A 19420-nucleotide genomic window follows, 5' to 3' on the forward strand; every position below is an offset into this window, starting at 1 on the left:
CTTTCTGCAGTTCTGAAAGGCAAGGATTTTGCAAATGAGCAAACTGAGGCTTGGGGATACCATGAGAAATGAGCAGAGCCAGGGTGAGAACCCTGGTTTTCCTGCCTCCAAAGTTCCTCTCTCGTGGGTCAGATTTTATTTCGAGGACAGATGAAAAAAACAACAGCACCTGGACTCCCGCCAGGAGGGTGGAATTCACCAGGTTCTCAGCCCCTCTCCCCGCAGATCCTGGGCTGACTGCTGCCCCCTAGCCCCTATTTAGGAATCTCATGCTCCTGGGAGAAAAAGAGGGTTCCAAGGAGGGGTGGTGTTCCCCCACTCAGCTCTGCTCCCTCTCCCCCGCTCCCCCCACCCCCCCTCCAGAGGTAACAGGCAGGCAGATAGGAGGTGGCGGGGGAGCTGTGAGCTCTCAGCCAGGTGGCTCTCTGGGCGCCAGGAGCCTGCTTCTCATTCCACCTGCATCTGGGCGCCTTCCCCTTCATCAGCAGAAGAGTTGGGCATCTTGAAACACTGCAGTTTCATCTCCTCTTGATTGGGCTCCGCAGCGCTTGAAAAAGTCTCTGCCGAAAGTGAGAACCGTGTCACACCTTAATAGCCTCATTTCCAGGGCGACGGGGCCTTTTTAAACTCCCAGGCTCCTGGGGAAGTCTGAGCGGCCGGCTTTGTGTGTCTCCCGCGTGTTTCCATTCAGGCGGCCCTCTCTGAGAAGTCTTCCACTGAGCGTGCAGGCCTCCGGAGGGACAGAGAAGCATGGGCATCGGTGGCAGCTGAAATCCGTCACCCCGGGGATCCAAAAGCACAGCCGGGAAACGAAGGCAAGGGGGAAAGGCAGGGGTAGGGAGGGGGAACACCCAGACCGGATGGAGGGGCTGGGAGGGGAGTGGTGACGTTCAGGTAGCTTTGTGGGGCGTCTAACATGTCCAGTTGCTGCGTGTGTCAGAAGCATCCTTGGTTCTGGGAAAGGGCTCTTGGGACGATGGGCCCAGGGTTGGGAGACTCCAGAGCAAAGCTCAGGGGGAAGGGAAGAGTTAGACAGACTCAGGGGCATCTGGGACGAAGGCAAAAATCAACAAAAAGAGCCAAGATGGGGAGGTGAGCTCTGGAGCCCAGTGCTGGATCAGGATCCACGGCCGGCTAGACAAGGCTAAGAAGGGGAACCCAAGGCCTGAGCCGGGAAGGCCCTCGTTTCCAGAACCGAGAAAAGTGAGAGAGAGAAAACCTGGATTATATGTATTAATAAGAAGAAATTGCAGTGAAAGGCAGTGGGGACAAGAGAGCATTGGATAGACAGGAATGACGCCTGACACGTGCCCCGGCGTGGACAGACTTGAGACCGCTGTGCGGAGCGAAGGGCACCAGACACAGCAGAATGCGTGCTGTGTGAGCCCATGTTCAGGGAGGTGGGGAGCAGGCGTGGCTGATGTTTGAGTGTGAACACCCAGCCCGTGGTCACGGAGCACAGACCATGCGCTCCGACAGCACCTCTGACCCCACGGTCCTTTGGTAAGAATTTGGGTCCCTGGGACCTAGATGGCGTGCCGTCTCCCCAGCCACCAGCTTCTCACCAGGGACAAACAGGGTGAATGGAGGAAGCAGCTTTGTGAAGGCATTTGGGACAGAAACATCAGCATTTCCACAACTGAACATCACATTTCCATTTAGAATGATCATAATTTCTAAAAAAGAACATTAAAGAGTGTTTGGGTAAATGTGACTACTCACGACACGGAAGGACTTAGAGAACAGGCCTTAAACAGGGGCAAGTCCAATGAGAGTTTTTGAGGCTTTTGGATCCAGGGTTTTTTAAAGTGTCTCGACCAGATTCCAAGTTGTTCCTCATCCCCCACCCCAGCCTGTCCTTCCCCTGGCCCCCCGAACCGCCTCTCTGGGAATGAGGATACAGCCTGCTTTTGACAGAGACAGACGGGAGCAAGGCACCGAACCTGCCTTCCAAGCCTGGCCCATCGCCCTGGCTCAGCTCCTCTGCCCAAGCCCCTGCTGAGCCCTGCCCACTGTGAAGGCAAATTTCACCTGAGCCATTTTTCCAAAATCTAAAATGTATGGCTTCGCCGAGGGACTGATCTCACTTCTAAAGCTGCCTCCATTCAAGGTGGTACCTGGGCAGACTTCTAATCACAGGCAATTGCTATTCTACTGAGCATCTTCGACAAATAATCTGCAAACAAGAGGCTGCAGGCTACAAAAGGCCGCCTTTATCCCTTTTCTCTTCTCCCTCCCCATCTCTCTCCCTTTAACACACACACACACACACACACACACACACACACACACACACACAGCTTCCAGCTTAATGAAAATACAACCTGAGGGAAAGCAGGAACCCTTAGCACTTTGCCCAACAATATCATCCTTTTAAGAGTTTTATTAAGCGGTTTAAAGTTGGCTGCGTTTGGCTGAGAGGCGCAAGGTGCTCTCCCCGCTGAAAAGATTGTCCTTGCATTTCAGGAGTTGGCACGCTTGGCTCAATTAACAGAATGGCCAGGAAGAAAGGGTCAGCCTTGGAGAGTTCCAGACTCATGCTGCGTGAATGATGAGTTGAGTGGCAATTTGGCTCCCCTGCGGCAGCCCCCTGGCATTCAGCATGTGCACACACGTGCACACACGTGCACACATGCGCACATGCACACACACCACAGGCAGGCACACCAAGGATCCCTCCCAGAAAAAAGCAGCATAAAGGTGAAATAAAGGAGTTCCTGATTTGTTTGTATCTGCTTGCTGTTAAGGAATCTGTAACATTCCACAAGGAAGCCTGCCTCGCTTGCGAGAGCAGACAAATGCATCTGTCAGTTTAGCGGCATCATTTGAGCCCAATCAGCGTGGTGCTGCAGGAGTCCCTAAATGTTTAATTTCTTCCCGCGCCGTAAGAGCCGTGATGGGTCTTATCACGATGGCATTGACTGCACGGAATGAGACATGGTGTGGAGCGGTTTTGTTGAAGGGAGAGACATTAAAAGCACACGCCGGGAACCCATTAAACAGGTTTCTAATAATATCATCTGATATCGACATCACAGGCGCATTCCTAACCACTTCAGTCTTGGTGTGTAGACACCGATCACTCATTTTCTTCTAAAATAGAGTGTGTTCTAGCTGGCGGCTCAGAGAATGAGAGGATAGAAGGTAGAACAAAGGAACTTGCTTAGTGTGATGATCAAGGAACCCTACTTAGTTGGAACCCTACTACCGGTCACAGGATCAAGATGCCCCTGAGAATACTGACGGATAGAGCAGTCGCTAAAACGTGTGCACTGTTTGTCTGGAACAGGAGCATTGGATGATTTCAGCATCAGACCACATTTATCAGAAGTAACGTGCGGACCCCCCACAGGGAGGCAGGACCCTAGATAGACTGCTCAAGTATTTTTCTAGCACATACACGAAATAAAACAAATATATGATTCATTTTTGCTCTACAAATGTGGAACCTAAAGGCGCTATTTGCTCACACATTCATTAAACATCTATTGAAGCGTGGCAGGTGTGGCTCAGTGGTTGAGCATCAACCAATGAACCAGGAGGTCATGGTTCTATTCAAGGTCAGGGCACATGCCCTGGTTGTGGGCTTGATCTCCAGTGTGGGGCAGGCAGGAGGCAGCCTCGATGATTCTCTCTCATCATTGATGTTTCTATCTCTCTCTCCCTCTCCCTTCTTCTCTGAAATCAATAAAAATATATTTTTAAAAACAAATCTATTGAACATCAATGATTCTGTTCTCAAGATACTCCTAGGCTAGGAGGGGGAGGTGCTGTGAAAACACCAATGTCCAGCCCACCTCTGAGCCTGGTCACGATCGAGTTCCCCACGAGGTTTGGAAGGCCACGCGGGTAGAAGTGACCGCTCCAGCTGTGAAGGGTGGAGACTCAGGGCTTAGACCTGAAACTTCACGGAGGAGGAGCTCTGCCTGGGCCCAGAGCATGGGTTGCATTTTCCCAGACAGAACGTGGAACACGCAGGCATAAAGGCAGCAACATGCCTTTATTCGGGAAACAACGGTGCTTCATTAAGGCTCGAGGTAGACTTGGAGGCAAGAAGCAGCTGAACGAGGTGGGACAGCAGCAGGGGGAGGTAGTGGCACTGCTCTTGTCCAGAGAGTACATGCTGGAAACACCACACCAGCCAGTGTGCAGTGAGCAGACCTGCCAGCTCACAGACACCTGAGACCTGGGAAGCGGCAGAGTTGGTACCTCCCAGACTGTTAGTTACACACCTGGATGGCACCAGTGGCAGGTACTGGGAATCCAACAAAGAACAGATCGCTGTGGCCTGGGTAATACCCCGGTGAAGTGTCCTAAAGAAAGTTAAGGACTTCCATTACAAAAGACAGGAGCACTCGCGTGTGTGAGTGTGTGTGAGTGTGTGTGTGTGTGTGTGTGTGTGTACACATCTGTTTGTGTATTTGAATATGATGTGACTCTGTGTATGTGTGTGAGTGTGTGTGTGTGTGTGTGTGAGAATATTCTCAAGGAGAGGAATGCGGGAAGACAGAGGAAAATGCATGTTAGAGTCAAGGGGTGTGGCATAGTAATAAAGGGCAGGCGGGTAGGAATGACAGTAATCCACGTGCCCAGGATGAAAGAAAGAGCAACTGAAAAGTTACTTTTTTTGTTCCTCAGTTTCTTTCTTAGCAAAATGGACTGAACTTTGATTTCCAAAAGCTCATGCAGAAACAAGGGCATGCACGACCGAGCTTCCCACACAGTGGCTGCCTGGGCTCTGAAACTAACAGGCAATTGCACTATTCCTGGGGAAACACAGACTACTTTGACCTTCTGGGTGGCCCGAGGTCATAGGGTCCCGGGGAGTGGGTTGCATCTGTCCCTTAGCAATGTGGCCAAGTGAGCACCTGCAGGTGTTTTGAGAAACAGTGGAATCCTGGAAGTTTGCTGGAGGGGCCAATGCGATGCTGAGCTTGGGAGAGCTGGGGCACCCGTTAAGCCTCTGGGACAGAGAGAAGAAGGGGAGAAAACGACTATCCATGCCTCGCACAATTTATTTTATTTTATTTTAAATATATTTTATTGATTTTTTTTAAAGAGAGGAAGGGAGAGGGATAGAGAGTTAGAAACATCAATGAGAGAGAAACATCGATCAGCTGCCTCCTGCACACCCCCTACTTGGGATGTGCTCGCAATCAAGGTACATGCCCCTGACCGGAATCGAACCTGGGACCCTTTAGTCCATAGGCCGACGCTCTATCCACTGAGCCAAACTGGTTAGGGCGCCTTGCACGATTTTTATTCCTGTGGAAACATGGTTCGTTGTCTTGGGGGAGGAGGTTCATTTGACACAGTAAATGAGTTTGATGCTTTTAAGAGCGAGGGTGCCCTGTTATTTGAAATCAATTCAAGGTGATTGTATGAAGTCATGTTTCTTAAAAATACTTGGCACTTGGCCTCTGAGCAGAGCCAAAGGAAGTGACGGGAACTGGAGGACCGGCTGCTACGAAGGGCAGTGGGTGGGACGCAGTGCTGGGGCGAGGACCCCACAGCGCAGGGGGATCCGAAGCGCCTCCAGCAGAAGTGTCACCTGGGCCCACCCAGGCTCCCACTGCCACCCTGAGGGGAGCACGAAGCGCGGGGACCAGAGAAGGGGTGTGAAGAGGGGATGCCCAGGGAAAGTGGCAAATATGTTCCTGCAACCTCCCCCTCAGAGGGCAGCTGGGACTTCATTTAGACAGCGTTGTCTTGGACAAATGCTAATTTCCCCCCAACCCCACTGCCTGATACATTCCTCGGAGTCAAAATTAATATTATTTTCTTTCAAAAAGAAATAATCATTGGCTTCAACAGCAAAATTGGCATGAAGGCTCCCAGGTGCTGTACTAATAATAACTTGCACTCCCACGGATTCTTTGGGGCAAAGGTCTCCGAGGCTTTGCTAAACATTAATTAATTAAGTCTGGCAATTTCCTCCCCAGGAGGCAGGGGGCTATTATCTCAGCGTTCCAGATGTGGAAACTGAGGCTCAGGGAGGTGAAAGTGATTTGCCCAAGGTCACTCTGGGAATGAGAAGCGGGACCGAGATAGAAATTGCAGAACCTGCCCCATGCCCAGAGTCGGAGGGGCTGTCTGCATCTCCTCCCTCCCGTGCGGAAGGGGCCAGGGCTGTGGAGGTGTGTGAGCAGGAGCTGCCTGGAGCCTCATGCATATGCAGAACGGAGGGAGGGAATTCCAGGCCAAGCAGGTTCCAGTGACAGGGAAAGGCTCCCCAAACTATCTGTTTTCATTTGCAGGATTCAGGCTGCCTGTGCTCAGGGAGAGCGCTGCTAAAACCTGGAGAGACAGCTCCTTGTAACCCCATTCATGGGATTATTGATACCTAACCTCAATGCAGACAACAGACGATGGAGAAGATGAATTTGAGATGGGGGAAGGAGGGCCTTGAAAGAGGCCTCCTGGATCTCCTGATTTCATTCACCATGAAATGCCCTCGGCTCTGCCCGGCCTCTTTCAGAATTTGGTGGGAGGGCTGTTTGCACCAAAAGCAGCGGGCCCACTGCCTCGCTGCCTGCACGCCTGGTTTAGCAGCTGACAAATACCATCAGCAGATTCCCCACCCTCTTCACCACCCCCCCAACCCCCATCTTGGATGCTGCTGACATATTTTGATATTTCCTCCTGAGATTACACTTCACATAATGAATTTGATTCTTCAATTCTTTCTCTCTTCCCCTCCAAACTCTGCAGCTTCTGAGAGTTTAGCTGCTGCAAGATGAATCGGCCAGAGACTGTGGGTGTATCTCTCTTTACACTTCACCTCCCCCCACTGCGGATGAGAAATAGACTTTCCCCTCATCCATCATAAGTCAGCATGACAGCTGAGCTCCCGGGCTGGGCTCATCCTTCTCTCTGTCCTGCTTCAGTGCCTGGCCTGCTTCCTTGGGAACAGTCGGGACCTTCATAAAAGACTTAACATTGCAGTAGGACCAGACCAAACAAATTTTAAAAATAATAATAACAAGAGGGAGGGAGAGGGACTTTAAAAATAATGTAAGAGAAAGTTATTTCCAATTCGTTTTCTCAGCAGACTATTCTCTCCTTAAAGAGGATATTGTGAAATTCTAATAAATCCAGTCTTTTTCCTGACATGTTATTAATCTTCAAGCATCCCTAGAGGGTAAGGGGTAAATCCGATTTGCCTGATTTTACACGTTGAGAAAATGAGACAAAAGGAGGTGAAGAAGAAAGGTTATAATGGAAGGCCAAAGGAATTAGGTGAGGGGAAGCGAGGGGCCGTGTAGCAATGGCCTTGGTGTGACTGGAAGAATGAATACAAGCAGGATGCTGACAAATTGTTCTATCACTCCACCTCCCACCTGTCCTCCAATGGGAAATGAAGGCATAAAAATAGATTCAGATTTTAACAGTGAAAAAAGTCATTTGTGATGCTGACGGAAAAGGTACGACCTGGAGACCTGGGCCCCAGGCCCTTCTGGGATGGAACGGACTGAAATAAACATAGGTCAGCTTTTGGGTGGGTGAGAGCTTGGGGTGCTCAGCTTCTCACTTCTACAGTAAGGGCTTCCGTCTAGAAGACTTCCTCTCTAGATACCAAGATTTTCAGATTTTATTATTCTCGGGGTTCTTGACATTAAAATTTACCAAGAAGAGTTAAGGAACGCTGTTATACGGAAGGACTTGGAAATCCAAATGAGCACCCATTTGGGGACTATTTTGATGAGGAATTCCATGAGCCCAGCTGGTCAGCCAGCAGCCATTGCTCGGCCTGGTCAGCAGCGAGTCTCCTCTTAACAAGACATGGTCAGGAGAAGACTCGTCTGGAGCCCTCACCAAACCCTCAGGCAGCTCAGCAAGCACTTCTCTCATCGACTCTATGGAAATAGTGACAGATACTAAGGAGCCTCTGACAGTTTTAGACACTTTCACAGCCAGGCTGCCATGGACCAGTCCATTGAGAGGGCTGAGTTCTGGAAGATTCTCTAGGGTCTTCCACTACATGTGCGGCCACCACCTCTGTGTTTGATTTGGTCTCGCGCAGCGAGCTCCCGAAGGCCCCTCCCACTCTCCTATGACTCTCTTTAATTCATGGATCGCATGGGCAGGCTGAACCTTCGCTTCCAAATGTTACTGGGAGATTTAATTAAGCACCATTTGAAATTTTTCAATGGAAATTGCCGCATTAGTCATGATTATTATCCATTTTCTTTAAACATAAGGCCAACTGCTAAGCTGTTAGGCACAAGCTTGGAAATTACAAAAATATTCAACTATCCATTATCTGAGAGTCTGTTTGCCAAGCATCCGATCTAATCAGGGAAAGCCTGCTGGAACAGAAGGCCTACCCCGAGCCCTGCGAGCCAGGAAACTTGGACACGCGAGAAACGAGTGACTCCAAGTGCCAAATGGTACCGCGGCTGTAAAGGACTCATTGTCTACTCAGCAAAGGACTGACTGTGCTTGTTCCGCTCAAAGATCTCACATTCCCCACCTGCAGCGAGTCCCCTGCCTCCTCCAGAGCTGTACCCGGAAGAAGGCACACCTTGCCATCCTGAGAGACAAAGCCCCAGGGTCCTATTGCCTTTTGCAAGGAATCCTGGGACCATGAGTATAACTTAGAAGAGAGGGCTGTTCTAAGCGGCTAAAGCAGATGCTTAAGCGCAGAGAAAGTGCCTTCATCTCAACCTTATATTTATGAGTAGTTTACAGAAAGCTTTCCTGCCATAGGAAACAAAACAGGTAAACACAGTAAGTAATAGATTCAACAAACACCGCTAAGGATAAAGAACTAATTTACATTTAATGAGACAGCGATTGTTTATTAAATAAGAAATGGTTGTGATTATGAAGAGGGCCTCAAAGGCTTTTCAGGAAGAATAAATTTAGCCTTGAAAGTAGCTTTTTCATATTCGAAAGATGTGACTTGAGGAAGGGGGGAAGGGAGGAGCCAGCGGAATGAACAAAGAATGTAGGGAGCTGATAACTTCTTCTGGAATATAGGGCACCAGACACAATTTTAATGGAAAATAAATCCCACGCGAGGTTCTCTTCCTTGGAAGTTATACCACAGCCTGACGCCACAGTATTGATTTAAAAAAGAAAATAGTATATGATTACTAGAGAATTTACGGCATGTTGGAACATATATTCTGGCCCTTACCCTGTATAATGGATTTTTTTAATCAAAATTTCCGCAACCATGGCTATGGAGATATATGTTAGTTGCAGCTACCTTGATAATGTTTAAATAAGGAAACCTGGGGCTCTCCATGCAGAGACCTGGAGAACTGCCAGCCTCCCATGAAAGTTAAGGCCAAGCAAAAAGCCTGATGAAATAGCAAAGTCACTCTGTCTATGATTTGCCAAGATCAGCTGAATCACAGGATTTGCCTGAGACTTTACCTGCAGGATCCATGAAAGACTTGTGATGTAGCAATTGTGTGCCTTCATTTTGGGGGCAAATCATTATTTAATTTGGTGTTTCGTGTTTTCAATAGCACCAAACACTGAGTTGACACACTGAGCTGGAGCCCGCCAGCTAGCTGTGGCTGAAAGTTCCAGTTTTCGCTCGCATCTTCTTCTCTTTCTGTTTTGACTACATTTCCCATCCACTATTGCAGTCTGGTCTGCACAGGACACTGTTCTGACCATTGGGATGAGAACAGAAGTGATGGGTACTGTTTTCAGGTCATGTCTTTGGGAGCACAGTGTACAATTCCCTTGTTCCCTTACCCCCCCCCACCACCTGCTGTTTGGGTTACGGATGTGATGGTAAGTACTGAAGCAGCCACTTTGGAAGCAGAGTTAAAAGCTGTGGCTACCAGGATCATTCTATCAGTCTTAGACCACCCACCTACTCAAAAGAGAGGTGCATTGATGCCTGTATTAAGCCACTGTATTGTGAGTTGCCTTGTTGAAGCATCTTAGCCTATATCATGACTCATACGGAACTCCATTATAATGGCCTTTGAAACTAAGATATCATTTTACACATTTTACCTCTGCCTTTGAACATCAACTTCTTAAGGATCAGAACTATAGCTAATGAATTTGAGACCATGAAGCAAACACATCACATATCTTCCCGTAGATGTTATTAAGAAGAGGCTAAGAGAAAAGGACAGGGGAAGCCGAGCAGTATCCTTAACTGGAAAAGAGAAGGCCAGTTTATCATTTGACCAGAGAGCTGTCAAGAGACACCACAGTGAAATACCAGGAATAGTTAATTAAAAGCCTTTTTTGGTATAAGACAAGGGACACTGTAATAGGTGAATGTCCCATTAAAGAGAATACAAAGAAGGGTTTTGGATCAGGCATTTGGGTACATGGCTGTATGTGTATGAAAACGGAGGTTGACTAAGCAAGAGAAATCCAAGTAAGGCAGAAGAAATGGTGGTTACATGAAATGAAACGAACAAACAAGAGCCATCTTTAGTCTTGCAATTTTTTACAGACCCTCATATGTATTTCATCATTGTATCTTCAATTTATATTTTGCATTTATTTTTATTAAATAGTTCAAACACTCAGAGAAAAATGATAAAATAAACCCCATACAGCCATCACTCAAGTTGAACAAGGATAACGATTTTGCTGCATTTGCTTATCTCCTTTTGTTTTCTTTCATCTTTATTTATTTTTCATTTTCTGAACATGATTGGGATGGCACATCAGAAACCTGAATTCTCTCTCTGTGAGGCTTAAGTTAAGTCAGGGTTTGCCCAGGCACTCACAGAAACCCAAGGAGGGGCGATGCATCTCTTCTTGTCAGACTGACCACTGTCTCCAGAGATTGACCACTGTGTCCAGTGGTCCTCGTGGCACTTAGCTGTTTTCAATGCCGCACTCTGTAGGCCAATGAAGGAACAGCTTGGATGTTAGTATTGCCAACCCCATTGTCAATTGATAGTCTAAAAAATCTCAAGGGATTTTATTAGAACAGTTTCGATAATGAGATGGGCCTATGCACAAAGTGAATTCCTGACAATTTGAGAACAAAATTGACTTATAGTTCCAGGGGGAAAAAAAGAGGTAGCTGTGACTTTTGGACTAATACAACCAGTAGCATTTTTTTTATTAAACACTGAGGATGTGGGAACAGACTTCTCTATCCTTTGACTCCCTGACAATCTGAATATGCATGAACTACTGGTAGGACAGTTGTAAATATTTTCAGCGCCTGTGTCTTAAACCCACCTGAATGGGTCTGCCACATGTACAGGTGACACTGCAAAGAGTCAAAGGCTAGAGGGGCTAGCCCCATGGAGGGCCACGAGGCCTAGGTACTGCTCCCAAGGCAGCAAGTAGAGGGACCAACCAAAATAAATGTGGGTCCAGTCCAGGCCCACGCCACACATAGAATAGTGTCTGTTTCTAAGGAGCTGGACTCAGAGGCTGAACTCTCAGTATATAAAGGCTCAGTGAGTTCTGTGGGGATTCTTGTTTGTGCATTTCTAATCTAAACAGAGCATGTCAGTGGAGAGCAGGAGAGGATGGGGCTCTATTGATAGGTAATGTTTTTTATTTTTTTATTTTCAGTGGCCTTGAGGCATAATCTCTGAGTGGAAGCAGTGGGAGGGCCCTTAATGCCAAGTGCCATGCTTCGAAGTGAGTTGTGTGTTGGGATATGGAGTTTAGCAATTTTGTTATGCTAGTCTTAGGCAACATTTGATATTTGCTCACAGATTCAGGCTTGATAGCCCCCCCATCCCAACCTTCACCACCCTGTCACCCCTACCTTGTCCTTCCCAGCCTCATACTCAAGGTCCAACATACATCTAATTGATCAGGCACAATTGGATCAACAACAGAGTTCTCCATATTCAATCCAAAGCAGAGAATATGATCAAGTTCATTTAAAACTGTGTCTTCCAGGCAGAAGTAAGGTAAATCTACTGTTGGTTTTAGGCCATGGAGCCCAAGTTTCCCGAAGGAAGAAGGCTTAATGGGCATTAAAATGTTGGGAGAGGTTGACACTATAATTCAGTTATGATGATGGAAAGAACCAAATCTCTTTCATGTCTGTGAAGAAGGACTCTTGTCTTCGCTGTACCTTCACAGGAGGAGCTTAAGCACAGCAAGGTGGCATGGTTTCCATAGGGTCAGAAGGCACTAGGTAAGACAGAGGTCATGGACAGAGCCCTCTGAATCTTGCTCTCCTTTTTCAATCATCAGAGCCAAGTTATCCAATTCACAAAACATCTCATTGGCTGTAGAGTGTGCTCCAGCCACAAAGACAGGCAGTGGCATCAGGCACTCTATTTTAAGCACAGCTTCTTCCTCCCCAAGATAAGTGGCTTAGCTAGAGAGATAAGATTCATTGAAACATTTGCTTCAAGAAGAGTGGTGAGGGCCGTAGTACCTTGAGCCTGTTTATGCCACCTTCTGAAGCCTCTCCAGATGCTCCATGCATCCCAGCTCCTCCTCACTCTGCTCCTCCATCTGGACTTATTCCCCCCCACACACACACCCTGAGACACAAAGCACACCATGAAGGATCAGCCATGTCCTGCTTCCTTTGCTGGGAAACCCCAGAAAATCAATATCAATCAATCAATCAATCAATCAATCTTTGCTCCAAAACACTAGAATGAGCTGCCCCTAACTAGAATGACAGACAATATAAAAAAAAGTTACAAATCACCTGAAACTCTCCTTTTTGCATCCACATACGCATACGCACAAACATGCACACACTAAGACAGTGAATAAATTTTCCCATCACTAGCGTTCTGCCCCAGAATAGTGCCCTTATAAGTAACAATAATAACTAACATTTACAGCAGTCTTTTAAGATGTCTACCTACGTCTATGTATCGATCTATCATTCATATATATATATACATATATATATTTATTTATGTATGTAAACATGTTGTGAATCCTTCAACAAATTAGTCTAATTCTGTGCCATTAGCATCCTCCTCTGTAAAAAAATGTCATAGGGATTTTTGAGAATTAAGTAAAAAGATGTACATATATAATGACTATTACCTAAAAAAAAATGTAGATAGACATATGTTAGACAGAGATAGGTGCATGTTTTCCCCTTAATTCTCAAAAGTCCCTATAACCTTTTTTTTACAAAGGAAGCTGCTAAGGGCACAGAGTTAGACTAATTTGTCGAAGGATTCACTACTTGTATGTATGACTTCTTTGAAAGACTCAGATTCTTATGTCTTGCTCAGCTATTCACCCAGAGCTCTGGTGGTGAACCTATGACACGCATGTCAGAGGTGACACGCAAACTCATTGTTTTGGTTGATTTTTCTTTGTTAAATGGCATTTAAATATATAAAATAAATATCAAAAATATGTCTTTGTTTTACTATGGTTGCAAATATCAAAAAATTTCTATATGTGACACGGCACCAGAGTTAAGTTAGGGTTTTTTAAAATGCTGACACGCCGAGCTCAAAAGGTTCGCCATCACTGACCCAGAGACACCCTAAGTGGCTTAATTAGAAAGAACAGTTGGGGTGAATACCATGCCGTCAACAGTCTCTGTTCCCCAATCAGAAAGAGAGCTGGAGGCAGGGCCTTTAGAAGGCAATGCAAAGCACATCAAGCAGAAGTTGGGTTTGTCCAAGAAATAAGGAGGGGGGAAGGGAAGGCCCTGTGATTTCAAAAATCTTATTGATATCCAATTTCTCTTGATATAATAGCAACATGGTGTTAATATATAACTTAATCCTGGAGGGTCTTTTGCTTCTCACTTGTGAATTTTCTAAGATAGCAGTCCCAAGCAGTGGGAAAACCAGAAGAAATTAGTAGAAGGAAGTGATAAGAAGTAGCATCATGTCTTCCTTGGTACTCATGAGCTATTCCTTTGTAGAGGTGTGTGTCCATGTGAGTGTTTGCAGTGATCTAGGTAAACTTTGTATATAAAGAAATAGTATGTGCAGCAATACTTGCTTATAAATTGTTATTTTGCTGAGGATCTTGATCTTTCCTACGAAAAGTCATAAGTGATGTTCGATCAACAACTGACATGCCACTAAATTTTGGATGAACTTATCTTCACAGCATTCCTTCTAGTCAATCTATCACAGGGTCATTGTGTAAGTCATTTATTCTTTAAGACTTTAGTCAGTAACTTTTAGTCATATCATACTTTGTGCCAAACGTTGTAGATCCATAGATGTAAATATGACAGTCATTTAGAGGATCACATGACCTGAAAGGGACACAGATATGTCAACATATAATGGCCAAAGAGCATGTTAAGTAACAAATAAAATGAAGTCCAAGCTACTGAAGCAGTAAAAAGGAGAAGAAAATCAACTTTTGTAAGATGTAAAGGCAGGAAGAGAGGCATCCATAGAGGAGGTGCCATTTGACTTGGGCCTCGAACAATTGTTAAATGAGTGGGACCAACAAAGCAAAGAGTGGGAATAAAGCCACTGGCAGCACAGGGAGCACAGGTACATGGGTTAAGAAGACTGGAAGTAGCTGATCCTTAAGTTCATTGAAAACAAAATGAAAATATATATAGGTGCCAGCTTTTAGATAATTGTGTATGCCATATGGAGAGGTTGAAACTTGATTTTACAGGTGATAGAGAAATGGCAAAAACCTTTAAAGTCTGTTGTAACCTAATAAGATTTGCATTTGAAGAAGATTCCTTTGGGACTAGTGAGGCAAATGAAATTATATGAAGGGGAGAATAGAAACAAAAACAATGGGAAGTGTTACTGTCATATAGATTAGGGATTGTGCGGTTTTAACTAGAATCATGGAAGTGGGCCTGAAAGATAGAGATGGTTTTAAAAAATGTGTAGGAGGTGGAAACAAATTGGGTTTAGGACAGTGGTTCTCAACCTTCCTACTGCCACGACCCTTTAATACAGTTCCTCATGTTGTGGTGACCCCCAACCATAAAATTATTTTTGTTGCTACTTCATAACTGTAATTTTGCTACAGTTATGAATCATAATGTAAATATCTGATATGCAGGATGTATTTTCATTGTTACAAATTGAACATAATTAAAACATAGTGATTAATCACAAAAACAATATGTAATTATATATGTGTTTTCCGATGGTCTTAGGCGACCCCTGTGAAAGGGTCGTTCGACCCCCAAAGGGGTCGCGACCCACAGGTTGAGAACCGCTGGTTTAGGAACTCACTGGACATACTCTATATGGGAAGAAAAGACAGGATGACTCCCAGGTTTCTTGAATGGGATGGTGCTGCCATTTATAAAATTAGAAAACACAGAAGAAGGAACTGGCTGGGAGGCCAGAAGTGATGAGCTCAATTATAATCCTTAGCGTTTAGGGCATCTATTGGACACCAGGTAAAGTGTCTGCAAGGCCATTGTAAGTGTTCATCTAGCACTCAAGAAAGTGTAAATGGTCTAAGTTCACATTTAGATTTTAAAATATGTATAGGATCTAAAATACATAAAAAGTGCATAAAATATAGATGTACAGCTTGGTTCATTATTCTAAATGGAGTACCACTCAGACAAGAGAAAAACATTGCCTGCACCCATAACTCACGTGCCCCTCCTCACTAAGAGTAACCCCATCCTAAATTCTATCATAACTACTTTTCTTGGGATTTTTCGGTTGTTTAGCTTTGTTTTGTTTTGTTAGTTTTAGCATCTCAGTATGCAAATTGTTTAATTTTGTCTGTTTTGAAATGTCATGCAGTATGTGCTCCTCTCTGTCTGGCTACTATTGCTCCGCGTGAATTGCGTGAGTCATCCTTGTTATGTGTGCTCAGAATTGACTCGTTGTCAATGCTGTTTGACATTCCATCGAGTGACTGCCCTGCAATGTATGTCTTCATTCTACTGTGATAGACATTTTCATTGTTTCCATCTCCAGGCTCTTTTAAACAACATTTCAGGAACATTTTTGCACAGCACACTCCCCTGATGCATGCACATGGGCACATATTTCTCATAACTAGAAGTGCAATTTCTGGGTCATATGGTGTGAATATCTTAAACTTTGGTAAATAAAGAAAAATTATTTCCCAAAGTGACTGCCCCAATTTCCACTCCTCCTAGCTGTGTATGAGACAGGCATTATTTTACTGTCATACCAACACTTGGTATTGGCATTTCCGGTCTCTCCCTCTCTCTCTTCTCTCCATCTCCCTCTCCATTCCTCTTCCTCCCTGTCTCCTTGTCCACTCCTCCCTCCCTTCTTTCCTCATTCTGATGAGTGTGTCTTAGCATCTCACTGTGGTCTTAAGTTCCTTCTGGCTGATACCTCATGATGTTAAATTGGCCTTTTTGGTCTTTTTTTTCTAAAAAGCCTCTTTAAAGCTATTGATCACTGGAGTCTACTGGATTGTCTGAAAAATTTAGACTCTGATCAAAACATGTGAATTGTAGGACACTTACTTGGAAGGTATTTGTAGCAATTCTAACCAACAGAAAGCTCCAGTTCCCCGGACTGTTGCAAAGGGGCTCTGGATGGCCAAGGAGGACCTGGCCCTCTTTTCTGCTATGTTGAGTGTGTGGTAGTCTTGATAAGGGAGATGGAAGTTTAACCTCTAAAAATTTATTGTTTGCTATGCTTATCAGCTGGCTGGCTGTAGCTCCCTGATTTCTTTTCCTCATGTAAGAATGCAGGGTTTGCTATTGTAGCCATAGCTTCTCTAGTCATCTAGATAATGTCCAACCAGGACATCTGTGGGTTCTCTCAAGGGCAAGACAAGCAGAAAAGAGCCTGTGGGGATAAGCATTTTGCCAGCAGAGCAATCTCATAGATAGAGGATTCGTGAACATCTGCAAGAATGTGAGCAACTGACAGAAATAAAAAAAGGTGGACGAGTTGGTCCATGGTTCCATGTCTTTGAAACATATTGATTTTGACAAAGTTCAATTGGTTTCTCAGCTGCAAGACTTTCTGGAAACTTTCTGCATATTAAGGACTGAATTACCAAGAGGGAGGTAATAGTAGGGACCACGTTCTCAAGCTTCTGTGACCGTTGATTTTATTTTTGTTTATTTATTTCTGTGGAACATCTCCTTTCTGTCTCTGATCATTCATTCATTCATTTATTCATTCACACGTTTAACCATCATGTATTCACAGGTACCAGATATGAAACAAAGATGTGTAAGATATGAATTCTGCCTTCAAAGACCCCCAATTTTTAAGGCAACCAGATCACTGGCTATAAAGCCCTTCATCCTTTCTGTATCAGTGCTCCAAATTCTCAGTTATCTGGCAACTGACTTTAAATTATTGGCCCCTAGTGGAAGTTTGCTGTTGGCTTGTTCCTTTTCATTTGCTGTACATGCTAACTGCTGGATTTAGATATACTAAGAGGCCTAGAGGCAATGGGTACATTTGATATAGAACATCGTATAAATAAATAAAGCACCAAGCAGTCAGCCTCTCTTCCCCTCCCCCACCCCCCAGGCAGTCCTGCAGGATCAGAATGAAGAAATCAAGATGGGGAAGCCGACTTGCTCTACCCATCCCAGTGGGAATCAGCACATTTTTGTATCTCCCGAAGCCTTGTCAGTATCACATTTAATCTGAATGTTATCATAATTATTATAGCTTTACGTTTATACAGCAGTGAGTCTCTGGGGAGAACAAATACTGTGGGTATAAAAGAAAATGATCAAGCTTCACCCCTCCCTTCTAGAAAGACAGATACCTACACCGTATATTTTACAAGTTGTTTCTGCCTTCCCTCTCTCCTTGAGGCATCACCTGGATGCACTGCCTGGGGGCTGTTTCTTTCCTGGGAGGGACTGACTTAGAAACATGCAGAAGGGGAGGGTAGTGGTAACGGCAAGACATGCTGGTGGCCAAAAGAGAAAAAAAATATTGCAGAGATTTAAGATGGAAGGGAACTAAGATGTATTAACTACCTAGGAAAACCCAAGCCAGAGTAACTTCTTTACATATCTAACTTAGCAGTCAGGAAGAGTCCCAGAGAAGTATCAGGGTCCCTACTTTATAGTTATGAAAGAGAAGCTCCTTTAAATTCTGGGTCTTGACCAAGGTCCCTTAATTAATATGGTTGCGGCTGGGTTTGAGCCACTCCGTCTCTTTCTAAAGTTCCTGCTCCTTTTGCTATCATCTTGAAAATGAGTTATGACCTTATTCTGAAGCCTCGTAGCCACCTATTGCCTAGCACTCGGCTGGGAGTTTGAGAGATACTAATGCCATCAATCCTGACTCCCACTCTCAGGGATTTTCCAAAGGGAAATAGAATGGACACACAGAGACTAAGAGCAAGCTATCCAGGAGAGATGTGAATTAGGTGTGAGAGCATGTGCTGAGGTCTGTGGGAGCTGAGAAGACAAGGAGATAAACTAGAACTCAGGTCCAAGGGTAGTCTTGGAGGTGGAGGGTTAGAACAGGGCCTCACAGTGCAGAAGCACAGAGGGCTAGGCATTGTGGGAAGGCAGTAGCATGGCACAAAGCCAAGAGAGGCAGGACTAGGGTTTCAGGGACAAGGAAAGAGCAGCCGTGCAATGGAAGAATAAGGGCAGCCAAGGGATGTGGGGTGGGGGAGGAAGGGGGGCATGCAGAAAGTCTTGAGACCTGGGAGATGGCTCCAGAGAAGAAGAAAGAAATAGTGTGAGAATCAGAGACAAGAAAGGGAAGAGTTTATCATCTGGACTCTGCCCTTTCCTCACAAGCCCCAAGACCAGCTGATTCCTCCTTGTTCCTGGGTCACCGAGCAGTTCTGCTCACAGATCAGCATGGCGCTTGTCACTCCTGGTTTACACGGCTGCTCCATTTACATGCCCCCAGGGACCGAGGCAGCTGCAGAGGCTGCCAGGTCTGTCTTGCTGCTTTGGAGCGTGGTGACACCAGATGGAGAAGCTCGGGATGAGAGGAGCTGGGCGGCTTGGGCGTGGGCCAGTGCAGAGAGGGCTTGGGAGCCTGGAAGACATGACATGGTTCACACTGGCCAGGGACTGATAGGCAATTTTTCAGCCTTAGCAGAAATGCCTGCTGTGTAGAAAGCAAAGGGAAAGGTGGGCATCTAGAAATGGAGTGATGGGGACATGGGACGTAAGCAAGAGGAGGATGAAATTGCTAATTGTTTTCTACCCAGACTCACTGACCTACAGAAAAACAAAACCAACCAAGGGTGACTTACCGGTAAAAAACAACTCGGTTTACTTTGTTAAAGAAATGTCTAAAGAGCATATCCTCACCTATTCTAAAGTGAATGAATAGGACGCAGAGCATTAGTCATGGCACTCTAACAAGACCATTGGCCTGCTTAACACCCTTCTGTCTCCCTGATTTCAAATGGGAAGAGACCCAATGCCTTAAGGTGCCACATGATGCTATAAATCAGCGGTTCTCAACCTGTGGGTCGCGACCCCTTTGGGGGTCGAATGACCCTTTCACAGGGGTCGCCTAAGACCATCGGAAAACACATATATAATTACATACATATTGTTTTTGTGATTAATCACTATGCTTTAATTATGTTCAAT

At 45.4% G+C, this 19420-nt stretch overlaps 1 protein-coding gene across 3 annotated transcripts in view; it reads right to left on the reverse strand.

Moving 5' to 3' along the window:
• The window catches only part of NTM (neurotrimin), an 846452-nt gene that overhangs the window by 663181 nt on the left and 163851 nt on the right, over window positions 1–19420 (reverse strand). The gene's annotated exons all lie outside the window — the stretch shown is intronic.

This window comes from Myotis lucifugus, unplaced genomic scaffold (genome assembly GCF_000147115.1).
Source record: "Myotis lucifugus unplaced genomic scaffold, Myoluc2.0 scaffold_225, whole genome shotgun sequence".
Classification (NCBI taxonomy): Eukaryota; Metazoa; Chordata; class Mammalia; order Chiroptera; family Vespertilionidae; genus Myotis; species Myotis lucifugus.